The sequence below is a fragment of the Cervus elaphus genome, chromosome 3 (assembly GCF_910594005.1).
Source record: "Cervus elaphus chromosome 3, mCerEla1.1, whole genome shotgun sequence".
Lineage (NCBI taxonomy): Eukaryota > Metazoa > Chordata > Mammalia > Artiodactyla > Cervidae > Cervus > Cervus elaphus.
Genome location: NC_057817.1, coordinates 23910789 through 23926765, shown reverse-complemented (window position 1 = coordinate 23926765; position 15977 = coordinate 23910789). Strand labels below are relative to the sequence as shown.

The following is a 15977-nucleotide window of genomic DNA, read 5'->3' as shown; positions in this document are numbered from 1 at the left end:
GGGAAGGAGAGCGGGGAGGGCGGCGCGCGGCGGGCTCGTTCCGGCAGCCTGTGCAGCGGCGGCGGCGGCAAGCCCTGCGCGCTCCGGCGCCTCTTCCTCCGGGCCCTCCTTCTCCGGAGAGTTCCTCTGTGCAATGCTGGCGCTCGAGGGGAGGCGCGGAGGGGAAGGGAGGGGACGGGCGGAGGGGAGCGAGGCAGGCGGGGAGGGCTGGAGAGGTTGGGTGCGCTTGTGCGTTTCACTTTCCCATTGTGAAAGTGGGATGCAACTGGCCCCCTTCCTCATCCTCTTCCTCCTCCGCCCTCCGCCTCCTGGCCGCCCGCCCTCCCTCCACGCCCATCTCCCCTCCCCTCTTGATTCGGAGAGATAGGGAGGAGGGAGGTCTCGTAATTTGGGTTACTGTGTAGGTGGCCTCTTTCATCTATTCATAACAAAGCTGAGCCGCCTGCCGCCGCCGCCGCCACCATAGCCCCTTAGCTCGCCCGGGGCTCCCGGGGCGCGCTAACAGCGCACCAGGCTGGCTCCGGCGCCTGTCCGCCCGCGGGGCTGCTCCAACGCTCGGGTTTTGTTTACGAGAGCGGCGCGGAGAGATGCGCAAGGCTCGGGGAACTAGGACCCAGGCCGCCAAAGGGTTGCAGCTGAGGCCCGGGGCTCGGGCCACTGGGAGGCTGCGAGGGCGGCTGACAGGTGTGGAGCGGCGGGAGGGAGGCCCTGGGGAGGAGCGCGAGAGAGGGAAATACTGACAAGCCCCAGGCGCAAGGAACCAAGGCGCCCCTGTGACAGGCGATGGGTTTCCCCGGGTCAGAGGAGTGAGGTGGAGGAAAGGCAGGCGCCGATATTCTGGTTCTGGACAATCCCTGGGGCCGGAGCTCCCATACTTGAAGAGGTTCTCTCATTTCCCTTGGCAACGGAGTCCCAGCTTTCAAACCTAGCACTTAGAAAGTTCTACTCATCATCTAACCTGAATGATCATGGCTAATATTTATTGAGGACGTACTGCGTGCCGGGTCCCGCTTGAAATTCGCTACGTGGATTAAAACTCATTTAATACCCATGACAACCCTATTAGTGACTGTTATCAGCCCCATCTCGTTAGGAGGGGTAGAGACTTTGCGGCACTTGCGGGGGAGGGGAGGGGGGTCCTACTGCTGGCAGACAGCAGAAGTGAGATTCGAATTCCCGTCTGGCTCCAGGGCCGCTTACACCGCCCCCTCTAGCCAAGTCCCACCTTTGGTCTTTACAGAACTACCTGGACAGCGTTCTCAGCAGGTGGGACAGAAGAGTTCCCCAAGTTAAACGTTCCCACCTACCTCCCCAGCCCAGCCTTCAGAGTCAAGTACCCTTATTTCCCTAGAGGCGCTCCCTCTGTCTCCTCCTTTCACACTTCTTTCCTTTGGACTCTCTTGAGGTCTCACCAACCCACCAAGGCGGCAAATACCAGCTGGGCCACCCCCCCAAACAACCAAGAACTTCTGGAGCCCAGTGACTATCTGAATCATTGCACACCTGTGTGTAGGTTCATGATTTCTCAGAAGGGAGCCTCAGATTCTGCACAGATACCTCCCCGCCCTGAGGCAGCTGGTAACACCAGCTGCACCTTACCTACCATCTGGCAGGTGATCTGGGGGGTGCAGCAGGGGGACCCCGAGAACCCTGTGCACCCCATGAGAGAGGATCTGTGACCCTTTCCAGGCTATTTCCAGACCAGAGGCCCCAGGGAGGGTAACTGGTCACAACCCCTTTCTTCCTTCCCCTCCCAGTTTCCCAGTCCTACATGAAATCGGTTTGGGGGTGGGGTGGGGTGCCTGGGCTTCGTCTAGATGCTGAGCCCTTCTGAAGGAGCAGCTGTTGCAGGTTTTAAACTTCTACCATAGTCCCCCAAGTTCTTCTTCCCGGTGCTGAGGGACGGGGCAGGAGGAGACTGATCTGGAAGTCTGAAGCAAAGGAGGATGAGGGGAAGCAAGAAGCATAAGAGGAACTGGGGTTTCCAATCTGGACGTGCAGTTAAAGGCTCACATCATCCCGGCAGTAGCTCTCATACTTTGAATTCACAAGTGGTCATCTTTCCATTTGTCCTTCCCTTGTTTGAAATTGGATAACATTATCTTTGCCTGCCAGGAGGCAGCACGTGCTTTCCCACAAGCTGTCAGGTCACTCTTTCTGCTGCGGTGACGGCAGTTGGGGTGCCGGTGAGGAGAGAAGAGGAGCAAGGAAAAGACCTCGAGCTATACCAGATCGAGGTGAATCAGGAGATCTTTAGGCGAGGCTAATCAGACGAGCTCTGCTCCAAAATAATCAGGCGTCGCTCCCTTCACTGTCTCCCCACCTGAAATGTTTTCAGAATTTTTGCACTGCCAGCAGTGGAAAAAGTGGTGTCTTGGAAGCGTCTGCAGTAGCTCATGGAACCCTTCACAGCATGGGAGGGGATGTGTGTGCCCATATTTTGACAGCGTTCCCCATGAATGGTGAAGAAACACAATGATCTTCACTGCCTTCATGAGCCGGCTGTGGCAATGCTGTTAGGAGAAGCAACAGTTCAATTCCATTCTGGAGATAGTTTTACTTCACTGGTAACCAAGTAATTTCTCGAAGTCCCGTAGAGTTGGTACAATCAGGAGCAGACCATCTTGGGAGCTATTTGGATTAAACATACTCTGTGGTGCGGCATTTTGATCACTACTCAATTCATTGCTGCCTCGTGTTGAAAAGGAAACAACATCTTAAAAAACACTACCAGCAAGAAGCATAAGTGGCTTTGATGGCTACAGTCTCTTGCCATTCTACTGGGATCATAAGCCCCGCTCTTGAGAGCGGGCTTCTTTTCTCTCCCATTTAATTGTATGCAGGCTCCTATGGTGAAAGAAATCAGAATCTGTGCCTATTTTTTGGCCTGAAAAACGTAGAGGACTAGGAAGCATATGAATGTGTTCTTTGCTGATTCTATCCTGTTTGGTACAAACATGTTTGTCCCATTCCAATTTTCCTGTGTGCTAAAGCTCCACCTTCAGGACATAAGTTCACGTTTGAAAACGGTGGGAAACATGAACAACCAAAATAAATATTTAGGCATGTGGATTCTGAATGTTTTTGATCACTTTCTCTCAGACACCGCTTGGCCAAGGATGCGAATCCTACCGGTGACAAGGTTTCCCTCTCCCAGTGCTGGAGCCCAGCCCATCGGGTGTCACGTATTGCACATTCAGAACTCCTTGTAACACAACTGGCTGAAACCCAAAAAAAGGAAGATGGTGCAGATTTATCCTCCAGACAGAGACCTGCTACCACGGAAACAGGCAGTTCAGACCGATTCCGAGCAGTTTTTATTTGTAGCGTTGACTAGATGGGAAAGTCTTCATAATGAGAAAATATCAACTCCCCCAGGCACCAAAGGCAATCTGGGTTAACCAGACCATCACAATCAGACTCATTTCTGCTGGACAGGACTTTATAGATCCCGTGGCTTCCTGCCGAGGTTCAGGACATTAAGAACTGGTCGGCAGGCAATTGGTCACAGTCACAAGATGGCTATCATTGGTGCTTTGGTTTGCCTTCTGACTTAGGAAATTCTGACAGTGGTCTTCGGAAATGACTGGCCCGGCAGAGATGAAAAGCCACTAAGATTATTAGTTCCGGCAGCCAATGAGTTCTCTCTATACCTTATTTACATAGCTACAACCCCCTCGGTGGCATTTGGAAAGCACCACTCAGTGGGTTGAACAGTTCCAGTCATGTCCTTCTAGGACTTAAGACAGCTTTGCTCAAATCTATGTGGTCTTCCACATCAAGGCCCTTATCAGAGCCTCTAGCCCCCTTTGTGACTGACAGGAAAAAGAAATGAGCCAGGCTTCTTTCTAGTCTGCTGATGAGTAGACGGTTGAAAGCAGATAAGATGAAGAGCCATTTAATAAGTTTGAATTGATGCTGAGAGACGAGTTGAATGCAGTTCAATAAACATGGAAAGTCAGTCAAAGGCACAGTTAAGATGTGGTAAAAGAACATTCAATGTAAGGACCGATGCTGAAGCTCCAATACTTTGACCACCTGATGCAAAAAACAGACTCATTGGAAAAGACCCTGATGCTGGGAAAGATTGAGGGTAGGAGAAGAAGGGGGCGACAGAGGGTGAGAGGGCTGGATGGCATCACCGACTCAGTGGACATGAATTTGAGCAGAGTCTGGGAAATAGTGAAGGACAGGGAAACCTGGTGTGCTGCAGTTCATGGGGTCATAAAGAATTGGACAGGACTTAGTGACTGAGCAACAATAGAACGTGGTGCCTTGTCTTCCTTGCCCACCCAGCATGGCCCCAGACAATTGCTGAGCATCTTATACTTTGGTGATGATGCCCATGCCTTTGGTTAAAGTGTTGGAGGCTCAGTGGTGTTCCTTCAGTAGGCAGAATTTGGTTTGCTACCCACATTACAATTGTTTTTTTGGACATCACATTGTCCTCATGGTCATTCACCAGCAGAGATACAATTGTAGAGGGGAGAGTGGATTGAATGTGCAAGGTAACAATTCTTTACTCCAGGTCCAATGACTTCCTTTAAGCTAAAAGGGGGCCTTCACTCAGCTTTAGGGATGGATGAGTTATTGCCCTATGGAAGGGATGTCAAATGTCAGATGTTTTTAAGGGACTGTGGTGTCTAGGACATCACCCTGCCCCCCTAGTACCCTCCCTTCTCATGTAATACACTCAGTGTCATGAAGTTTCTCTTGAGCCCTTTCTGCAAAACGTTCACCAAAACCATAGTGGTTAAGAGCATGAGACCATTATCAGCTGAAAGCAAAATACGGTAAATCATCAACCATCACAGTGTTTTTCCAGACCAACTGGAGTTCATCCGGCACAAAGCGCAGAGTCATCCATTAATTACTCCTCTGGATCTGGGGGACCTCGGTAACTTGTGAGCAGTCTCTTGGTCACCAACTTTTGTCTGATTTTAGACAAGACTTGGGTCTGTCCCTGCTCATGTTTTCCTTGCTGCTGTTTTGAAATATGGAGCCAAAAGGGCATCATGGGCTAGACACAAAATGCCGATCCCTCTTTAATACAATGTCTTGCCCTGTGTCTCTGTTCTGCCGTCACAGCTCTGAGGCTCCCTGTTAGTGTAATTGTAGGGCCTGAATCCTTTGATAACTGGCAGCTTGGCGTAAACCCAATTAAAGAGAAGAGCTGCCAGAAACCAGGCCCTCATATTAATAACTCAAATTCTTGAAGCGAATAGCAGAAGATAAGATAAACACGCAGATAACGTCACAGTCAGTCATACTTCCTTTTCCTTGAGATTCTGACAGAGAGATGCTCTGAGCTGACGATGATGTTGCTGGATTGGGCAGTGAGCGGTCTGCTGCTTGCCACCAAGTTGGCACACCTTCTTATTTGTAGGCCTTGCCACTCCCTAGAAAATATGTCCACCAAGGTGGACGAGAAGCAACTGGTATCAGCTCTGAACTTGGGTTGTTGACAACAGGAAGCTCAACATGTGGTCCCCATGGTGAGGGCAGCCTCACTCGTCACCCATGGCGGGGAAGGCATTGGATGTACAGACAGCATCATGCAGAGTCCCAAGGGCAAATCCAATGGAAGGCCGAGCATTTACCTCGCCATTCTGCCCCTTCTCTAATCCTATTTGTTTTTCCTTCCCCATTTGTGCTGGGTAGTTTCCACTGATCTCTACAGAACACATTCCCACTCTTCTCCATCCTGCTGTCCACCCGCAAGTTTGACGTTTTTGGACATTCTCCTTGCTTTTTGGTTTCCAGTTAGGTCCAGCCAATCTGAGCCCCCCATCAGGGGACCCAGGGGTGATGTCCAGATATTTATTCTTCCAGTGATCTGTGCACTGGCCTTGTCCCTCTCAAAGGCCACAGCAGCTATGGTCCCAGCCTTCTCTGGGTTATCACCGGCCCTCCCCTTACTCTTCAGGTCTGTAGGAACCAACGTCTCCCTCTGCTGCTGGCCCTGGCTGGTCTCCCTTCATCTCGTCCACACCTCTGCCATGGCCCCTTCACTAACAGACCCATTTGCCCGTGTCACTTCTTTTCTGTCAGAACCATAACTGATGTACCAGCCCCCCTCCAAGCATGGGTAGAGAAGGGAACGAGAATGCTACTTAAACCTGTATCTTCTGTCTGTCCACTGATGGGGAGCATGAGACACTGCTAGGCACCGAGGAACTCCTAGTCTCTCTCTCCAAATGTTTGGGTCCCCCCAGTCTGGATTTTGGAAAATCTCCATTTCTTTCTCCCCTTTGCAACAGGCTTTCCTACACTAGTTCAACCTGGTGATAGAGACAAATGGAAACCTGACTAAGATTATATATTTTTTCCAGCTAAATCATAAAACTAAAAGCTTTGCCTTAAAAGTAAACTGAGAACTACTGGGAGCTAAGGGTTCAAAAGGTGGTGGGGGGCAGGGGTGGTTCTGATATCTAAAACACTGCGGAACGTTTGAAGTCTATTTTCAAATAAGACACAAAACTGAACATACTGCTTTTTCCTTTTTAGACATTTTTCCTTAAGTCTGAACTTCAGCAGTCCCTTCAATACAGTCTAGAAATTCCGTTTTTATTCATGATTCCCCAAAACAGGCTTATGAAGAGACTGCTATCCTCTCTTGTCTCCAGACTTCACCCCACCCCACCCCCACTAATATTTAAAGATAAATCAGGTATTCTAGGTTCCTTCGTGGCTCAAGGACTGGTGACACACACAGTGTTCCATGGAGTAGAAATAGAAACCATCTTGAGTTCTAAAGCCAGGAGTTTTTTAGAGGGAACTTTATTTTTACTCTGCTGTGACTTCTGCGCTTTCATCATCTGAACCAGCCAATTTGAAACCAGACTCCCCTCCTTTGTTGGACATTCTTAATGGTGATTAAATATTTACGCTGTCAGAGGCCTTTTTTCCCCCATCATGAAAGCTGCAATTTGGAACATTCAGGAGCTTTAATTGTGAGGAGAGGCGCGCTGACATTCCTCGTCAAAATGCTCAAAGATGCTTTTCTCAGTCGCTTTGATTGGAGGGTGGGGAGGGGTGGGGGTGCTGGTGACCGGATAGGTGTGTGATCCCAGCAAACTAGATTTCTTGCTTAATGAGGACTGGAGACAGAGCTGTTTGAAGCCACTTAGCAGAACTGGGCTGAATCAAAGCCCCCTTGTGGCTGTAGGACCACTGGCAGCCCACCCCCTGGGACCCAGAGCTCATGGACCTGGGTTCTCGAATGCCTAACTGTGCAGCAGGTGAGGTTTGCAATCCAGGCGCTCAGAATCCCTCTTATGTGCCCTCTTTCTCGCTTGGTGGTATTACCTCCAGCCACCCCAACCCCTTGGGAAGCCCAGCATAATGATTAAGTGCTTGGGTTGTAGAGTGCATCACCATGAAGGGGGAGCCCTGCACCAAGGCATCTGGCCAAGGTGGGGCAAGAGGAACTGAAATCCAGCCCACCTTCTGCTCACCCTCAAGGAAGAGATGCTTTTTCTCTTTACAAAGACTTTACAAGGCTAGTGGTAGCCTTAGTCAGGCCTAAGTTCCAAATCTAGTGCCATCACCCCAAAACTAGGTAGCCTTGGGTTCTCTGAGCCTCAGCATCCTCACTGTAGCTGGGAAATAGTAGCATCTAACCTTATGGGAATTTTCAAGCATACTAAATGGGCATCATCACCACCACCACCATCATCATCACTACCATTACCAGTACCAGCGCTCTAATGCTTTGCTAACCCATTACTAGTCTGCTAGGGCTGCCATAACAAAGTGCCACTGACTGGGTGGCTTAGACAACAGAAATCTATTTATTTCCCTATAGTTCTGGAGCCTACAAGTCTGAGATCAAGGCGTGGCAGAGTTGGTTTCTTCTGAGGCCTCTCTCCTTGTAGATGTCCATCTCTTCCTTGTGTCTCCACCTAGTCTTCTCTATCTGTTTCCTTTTTCCTTATAAGGATGCCAGTCCACCCTGAAGCCCTACTTTTAAATTTTTAAGGACTCCCATATCCAAATACAGTCATATTTTGAGATACTGGGGGGTCAGGATTTCAACAGATGAATTTTAGGGTTTGTTGGGACACCATTCAGCCCACGATACTCATTTTAAATCTCATCCTTAGAGGAGAATTTTAACTAGTGTTTCCTGGGCATATGCCCAGTACTGAGCACTCTTACTTGAGTTTGACCAGCACTTAAGACTTAGGTCATCCTCTGGCTCTAACCATCATTATTGTCAAAAACAACTAGTATTTACTAAGGAACTTCCTTCTACAGGGCTTTGTGCTAAGAGCTAGTGATATACTTGGTACTGTCATCCATTTTTAGCAACGGGATATTCTTTAAACAAGGCAGACCTTCCTGTGCCTCCATCCCCTTGCATATACTGTACTTCTCATCTAAAACATCCTTTCCCTGGGACTTCCTTGATGGTCCAGTGGCTAAGACTCCACACTCCTGATGCAGGGGACCCAGGTTCAAGCCCTGGTCAAGGAACTAGATCCCACATGCTGCGACTAAGACCTAGCACAGCCAAAGAAATAAATACATATTTAAAAGGAAAAATAAAATATCCTTTCTCTCTTCTCTGCCTTGCAAACTCCTATGCGTCCTTCAAGACCCAATTTAAAAGCCACTTTCTCCTGGAAGTCTTTCTTGAAAGTATATTAGAAGCTCTCTACTAGACTATGAACTTTAAAAATTATTTTAAATTAAAATAGAAATCAAGTTCTGATTCATCTTCATGCCCCTGGGAATGGGCACAGGGTCTGGTGTACCATAAATGTTCATTCACTTATTCTAATATAGGAATGAGTATCTCTTCCTCGCCAGACTCCCTTCTAGCAGTGTACTTAAAGTTGCCTATTGAATGTGTTTAACTGATTTCTCCATTTGGTTGTGAATCCCCTGTTCTGAACTTGAACAACACTTTATCTGCCAGTCTATGAAAGCATTTGAATCTTGCAGTCTGCATTATTCATTGTACATTAGTTGTGTATATAGTTCTTCTGTTCAATTGTGGTTTACTTGAGGTCAAGGATGGTGTCTTATTCAGTTTATCACCATGCTACTGCTGCTAAGTCACTTCAGTCGTGTCCGACTCTTCGAGACCCCATAGACGGCAGCCCACCAGGCTCCGCCGTCCCTGGGATTCTCCAGGCAAGAACACTGGAGTGGGTTGCCATTTCCTTCTCCAATGCATGAAAGTGAAGAGTGAAAGTGAAGTCGCTCAGTCGTGTCTGACTCTTCGCGACCCCATGGACTGTAGCCTACCAGGCTCCTCTGTCCATGGGATTTTCCAGGCAAGAGTACTGGAGTGCGGTGCCATTGCCTTCTCCGCTTTATCACCATAAGTCCCTTTATTCCCTCACACCTTTTTTTCATTTACTTGCTCATTCCTCTAACAAACACTTTCTGAGGACCTACCATGTGCTGAGCATGTGTTGAGAGTTGGGGCAGTGAGCTAGATTGATGGTTTCCTCCCTGTGCAGCTTCTTAAGCCTTGCCCAGACTCAGTGGTCAACAAACATTGGCTGAACTGCGTTCTAAACACTGCAGATGCTAGAGACAGGGCGTCATTCTTTGGGGTACCCACAGCCCTAGTTACAGTGACAACCTAGCATATGTACAATGCATATTTACCAATTTGTGAATTCATTATCTCTGTAAAGACAGAGAACAGAACTGAGAAGAGCAATAGCCAACCACAAAAATATATACTATTGACAATATGGAGAAGCACCCTCTGAATTCAAGTCTGAGTACTGCATTCAGATTGTTAATTTACAGCATCTTTGAAACTTTGACAATGGCTTTGTGTTGAGAAGAGTCTTATACTGTAATTATGTTAGACAAGCTTATAATAATTATCAGTGGAGTGCCAATAATACTTTAAGAATTCCAGTGAACATTAAGATCACATTAGTATTTAAACTTAAAACTTGAAATCACACAGGTATTTAAAATTAAGCTCTTTAAAATGGAAAGTGTTAAGATTCAGCATTTCCTGTTTTTTAATAGCCAAATATTCTAACAAATATAAACCCTCCTTTTCGTGGTGGAAACTTCTGTTTATAATAAAAACTTTTGCTTAGTGGACCCCTTCTAAATCCAGTGAGAGTTTAAATAATTGCCACTCTTTAACATATTTTGAATGATATTCTCTAATTTGTTTGAAAAATATAATATGCCAGATATCTGGATCCTGACAGGGTAGAGGATACACCCATCAACAGACAAGTTTTCAAGGGTATTTCATTCCATTATGCTTAGAAAGAGCCACGTTTTGATACGCACTAGGATTCCCCCTAGTGGATATAAAAGGTACTTGATAAGAAAAAATAGATACTACCTAAGGGGAGTTGCTGGGTGCTGTGGTTTACAAGCTTTCTTTCATTCCTTCCTAGCATCTGTTCCCCCGAAGGTGGAAGTATGTCACCAATTAAGAGAGATTTGGACTAGCACTCCTCTTTCTATCTAGTGTCCATAGTAATTAAGGTATCTGCCTGCAGGCTTGCAAATGCAGCATGAAATTACAGTCAGCCTTAGAACCAAGCAATAAACGGAACATTCTTTAAAACAACACTACCTGATTTCCATGACAGTCCCCCAATCAAATTCTCACTGTAACTACTTGGGTCCAAACTGATATGGTGCCTTAATCCAAATCATGAAAACGACTGGCTCTTTTCAGAGAATCTATTAATGTTAATAACTATGTCAGTGGTGGACAACTACTTCAAAAAAAAAAGTGCTTTTTATATTGTCCAAATAAGATTTTCTGGGTGTCAGTTTTTGTCATGTTTTTTGAAAAATACCCACTATTTGCCATGTGGAATGTTTATGAATTCATTCCATCCACACTTGTTGATTATAGGCATAGCACTACATATCAGAGGGAAGGAGGAAACAGATATGAATAAGACACATTTCTCAGCCTCTGAAAAGCTGATAATCTACTCTGACATGTCAATTTTTTGTCTTCTTTACTGGTCCCCCTTTTCTATCTACCTCTTTAAATGTTGATGGGTGGGGAACCATGGTAACTATTTATCTGCCCTGAAAGCTTTACCATCATTGTTCTTCTGGTAATAGAACTTGTCCCTATGTCCCACCCCCAACCAGATCACAATGTGAACTCATGACACATGACCTAGGTCTGGCCAATCCAAGTGCTCAATAGCTGGCAACAGTGTTTGGTCTAAGGATAGGTCATATGACCCAAGCAAAGCCACTCAGAGTTATTTCTAGGGATTGTTGGGAAATGGCAACCCACTCCAGTATCCTTGCCTGGAAAATCCCATGGACAGAGGAACTTGGTAGGCTACAGTCAGTCCATGGGGTTGCAAAGAGTCGGACACGACTGAGCGACTTCACTTTCTTTCTTGTTATAGTGTGGTGGTGGGGGGAAAAGAGTCTTACTGGGATGGCTATTCTGGAGCTACCAATGACTTTATTCTCCACCTAGCAGAAAAGTCCAGTCTGAAATTGGAGGCAATGAGGCAAATATTCAAAGAGAAGCAGACATAAGACAGATAAACACACACACACACACACTCTCTGAATGAAACCCACCAGACTGAGTTCTCAGTCTTGGTCCTTTGACTTGAGCTGGCTTGGGTTCTGTGTCTGGTCCTCTCTTATCCCAGCTCTGTTCTACCTGGTCAGTATCACCAGTAATATCTGCTGAAGACTACATTTCTAGATGAGCATGACCTCTTGAGCATTAGATCTGTATGTCAAAATGCCTACTGGTCATCTCGCTTGGACATTCCACATGCATCTCAAACCAACATTCTTCCACCTTTCTCCCACATATTCTCAGTTTCAATGGATGACAGCACTGTCCATTCAGGTTCTCAAGCCAAAAGCTGTAAGTCATCCTGGATTCTTCCCTCTGTGTATCTAATCAGCCAGCAAGACCATGTCCATTCATTGATTTTTATCTCCTCAAGATTCCTCTTATCCCAGATCCCTTCTGTTTTCTTATTCCTACTCCTTCGTGCAGCCCCTCATGGCTTCACATCTGAGCCACTGTAGGTGAGGCTGGTATTCCTGGCCTCAGGCTCATTGTCTACCCCTCCCATCCAACTTTTGCATTGCCTTCTGTTTCCTTCCAAGATGGAAAATTGATTAGGTTTCTTACTGTTAAAAAATCCCTCAATGCCTCTCCATTGTTTTCCAATCTTTTTATGTCATGGTCTTATGAGATTCCACCCTGTTTGGATCTACCTTCCGAGATCCACACAAGGCCTCTCGCCACTGGAGGTGATCAATCTAAGGGCTTTGGCTGCCAGGTTCTGCCCAGGAGTCCCAAGGACTGAGAGGGCAGGGAAGTATCTCAGTGAACCATACGCCATACTTCTGGGGAAGCTCTGGCTTAGAAATTACTGCTTACACTTCTTGTGTGCTAAGTCGCTTCAGTGGTGTCCGGCTCTGTGACGCCATGGACAGTAGCCTGCTAGGCTCCTCTGTCCACGGGATTCTCCAGGCAAGAATACTGGAGTGGGTTACCATTTCCTACTCCAGGGATCTTCCCGACCCAGGGACTGAACCCAAGTCTCTTACGTCTCCTGCATTAGCAGGCAAGTTCTTTACCAACGTCACCACCTGGGAAGCCATAAAAGGTCCCTGACTGCCTGTTTTTTGTTTTTTGTTTTTTGACTGCCTGTTTTTGCAACACTCTGTCCCCATGCCTTCATGTGTGTGTGTAACTGTGCCCTGGGCTGAGCTAACTGGAGAGTAGTCATGCAGGGCTAGTAAACCTGAACTCACGGACATCTGTGGGCACTGGTTCATATGCCTGGGGGCTTTTGTTTGGTTTGGTCCTGCCTAAAGGTGGAGGTTGATGCTAGGCTTCTGCAGAAAGACCCTAAGAAAAGCAGCTGAGAACAGTATGCCTCCTTTTTCTCAGACAATTCCCTGTAGAGAGCAGGGGTAGGCAGGAGCTAGAAGGTATACTTTGACCAAAGGCCTATGATATTCAAGGCATTCACACCACCTTGGGATCTAGTGGTAGAGTGAAACAGAGTCAGAGAGACAGACTTTCTTGCCAGCTTTGCAGAGAATACTGTTTAAGCATCAGGGGAGATGCAGAGTAGTAAGGAGGAAGCCACAATCAAAGATGTTCTCCTGGAGGCTCCCAAAAGTGATTGGAGAGACTGAAGAAGAAAGGAGTTGAACCTAGAATTATACAGATTGAGGATAATCAGCCAGGAAAACTCAGGGGTATTAGCCATGGGATCACATTGGTATTCACTGGAGAAACCTGTGAAAAAATAGTTTACAGAAGTTATGCATACAAGTTATGATGTGTTTAGTTATAAGGGGGAAAAACGTCTAAATACTTGTAGCGCAGACAAGTAGGGGTTAATCCCCCCACCGCCCCCCCCCCCCCCACACACACAAGGAGTCCAGTTGCCAGGATTGGTTGCTATTCAGTGTTACTATCAAAGAGCCCCCCCAGGCTCTTATTATCTTCCTGCTGTCACAAGATAGCTGCCACAGTCGCAAACATCATAACAGTTTTCTAGACAAGAGGAGAAAGCTAGTTTTCTCCTAACAAGACTGTCCTTCTCTGTCCGAATGCAAGGCCCTGGGCTGACTTCCCCTTCTGTCTCATTGACCAGAAAGGTGGTTATGTGCTCACCCTGGACCAATCACTGGCAAAGAGAAAAGAAATGACCATGCTTGGCGCCTGATTGACTCATGAACTTGGGTCTGGGGAAGGAGCTTACCTTCCTCGAGCCCATCCCAAACTGGAAACTAAGGTTCTATTAGAAGGGAAGAAGGGAAGGAGGGAAGAAGAGGAGATGGGTGTTGGGTAGGTAAAGAATGCTGTTGCAATACTGATGGATTTATGGTTTCTCATCCCCTATTCCTATTGGCTAAAGTCCTACTCATCCTTTGGGTTCTCACTTTTAGCATCTTCTGACTTTTGTTTGCCAGAATTGACCTCTAGTTTCACCAACATACCTGATTCACACCCCAATCTTTGCTCTCATTATACCCGTTGCAACCTGTATTGGTCTGAGGGCTGTCTGGCTTTAGACTCCGTGGGAGAACTAGTTATATTCATCTTTGTCTCTAATGTCTAGCATGATACCTGGCACATAGTAAGTGTTAAGTATTTGTGGAATAGATGTTGCATAAACAAATCCGAGATAGAAAATAATCATATTAACACTGGCAACTTCAAGCCTGAAGACCCACTAAATATGCACAGTCGACAGCTATTCAATTCAGCCACACCTATTTACGGAGGGTCTATTGTCTGCCAAGCACCAGAGGCAACCGAAGAGAAGGATAACACAGGATCCATGAACTCAAAGAGTGTATGCACTGCAAAGATAACTAACAATACAAAATAGCATCTGATAAGCGTCTCATTAGAGCTACAGGAGTGCAGTGATGGGGGAGACAGAACACATTGGGACAGTGAATAGCATGGTAATTAAAATCCACAGGTAATCCCAAAATCTTAATTTAATCAATGATTTCAACCTCTGCCTATCAACGACTTCTGAGTGAGGGAGGAAAATTGTCAGATTTGAATGTCATTTCCCCTCGCGCCCTGCCTATCTTTCAGTGCACCTGTGACCCACAGTAAAAGAACCACGTGGTAAACAGCCAAAGAGGAAGCCAGGAAGAAAAGGGGACCTTGGTAATTCACAGCTCAGACAGTCAGCTCGTGAATAGCTGAAAGCTGATGCAGTTCTCACCAGCGATTTGAGGATCAAATGATTCCATATTTCATAATTGAACTGCATTTGAGGTTTTTGTTAAGGTATGTTATTGGGAAAGAGGTAATTAAAACCAAGTGAAAGGCACAATGAAATGCACTAAATGATTAATTTCATAGGCCCCTGTCTTCATGGAAGCTGTGCTCTGGCAATGGGGAATACTGAAATCTCCTAAAGCGAGGGGCATGATACTGAGAATCTCCTACAGGGCTCTTAACATCTTTTGTAGGTATGGGAGGCAGAAGGGCATGGACTCCTTTGAGAACCTAGTGAAGTCTACTGACTCTTCGCACAATATTTTTAAACTTCAAAACTTTTTAAATTAAAAAGAAATACATAGGATTAGAAAGAAAGTCAACCATGTTGAAATACAGTTACGAAATAATAAAATCATGACATGATAACAGATGTGCTTTTTTAGTAGCATTATACATAACAAGATCTAGCAGCACCTCTAATATTTAATCATGAGGTGAAGTAGTGATACGTGTGAATCAACATATTGGCAACAATTGACACATGATTTGAAAAGATCTGTGATGTCCCTTGTTGACAAAGTCACAGGCACTTCTATTGCTATTCTAATGTGTTGCCCACAATTGTAATGGAAGGAAATGCCGAATTTCAGTTCGAGAAAATAAAGATGCAATTTTGTTTCACCATCCGAGTTCACAGACCCCAGTTAAAAACTGCTGTTCCGAGATCCCTCAACCACCTGCTGACAAAGTTGAGAAGCAGAGTCAGTGTGTGTTTTCCTGCTGCCAGTGGGCACGGGTGTAGGATGGCATTTCCCTCATCGAGTAATTATATTACAATTTATAATTCTAGTCCTTAAGAAATTAGGTTCTTAGGGAGACAGATTCAAAAACAAGAAGAGAAAAAGGGCCCTTAGAGGATGGTAGTTGGAAAAAGCCCTTATTAAATTCATTCCCATTGTTTCCTTGGAATGTGCTTCTCTAACACTGATGTTCTTGTCTTTTCTGCTGATTTAGGACTTGCTGGATCCTTGACAGCCTCTCGTGGTATTCTTGCCTTATCAGATGTGGACATCTCCGACGCAGGCAAGATAAATTCACATTCTCAGCCTAGAGAAGCAGTTGGCCTGCTCACTGCATCTCTGAAAACAGATGAGTGGCTAGGCCAGGTCCCTCTGGAAGGGCAAATGTGTGCCCGTTAAAATACAAATGGGGAACTCCTGTAATTTTTTTTTTTCTTTTTTGCAAATACCAAGCTGTAATCTTAGTTGACCCACCC

General features: G+C 46.2%; 1 non-coding gene across 1 annotated transcript; it reads left to right on the top strand.

Moving 5' to 3' along the window:
* Nucleotides 1–8405: 8405 nt before the first annotated feature.
* TRNAR-CCU lies at nucleotides 8406–8478 on the top strand. Its single transcript has one exon. It is a non-coding gene; the product is annotated as a tRNA-Arg (tRNA).
* Nucleotides 8479–15977: the final 7499 nt, after the last annotated feature.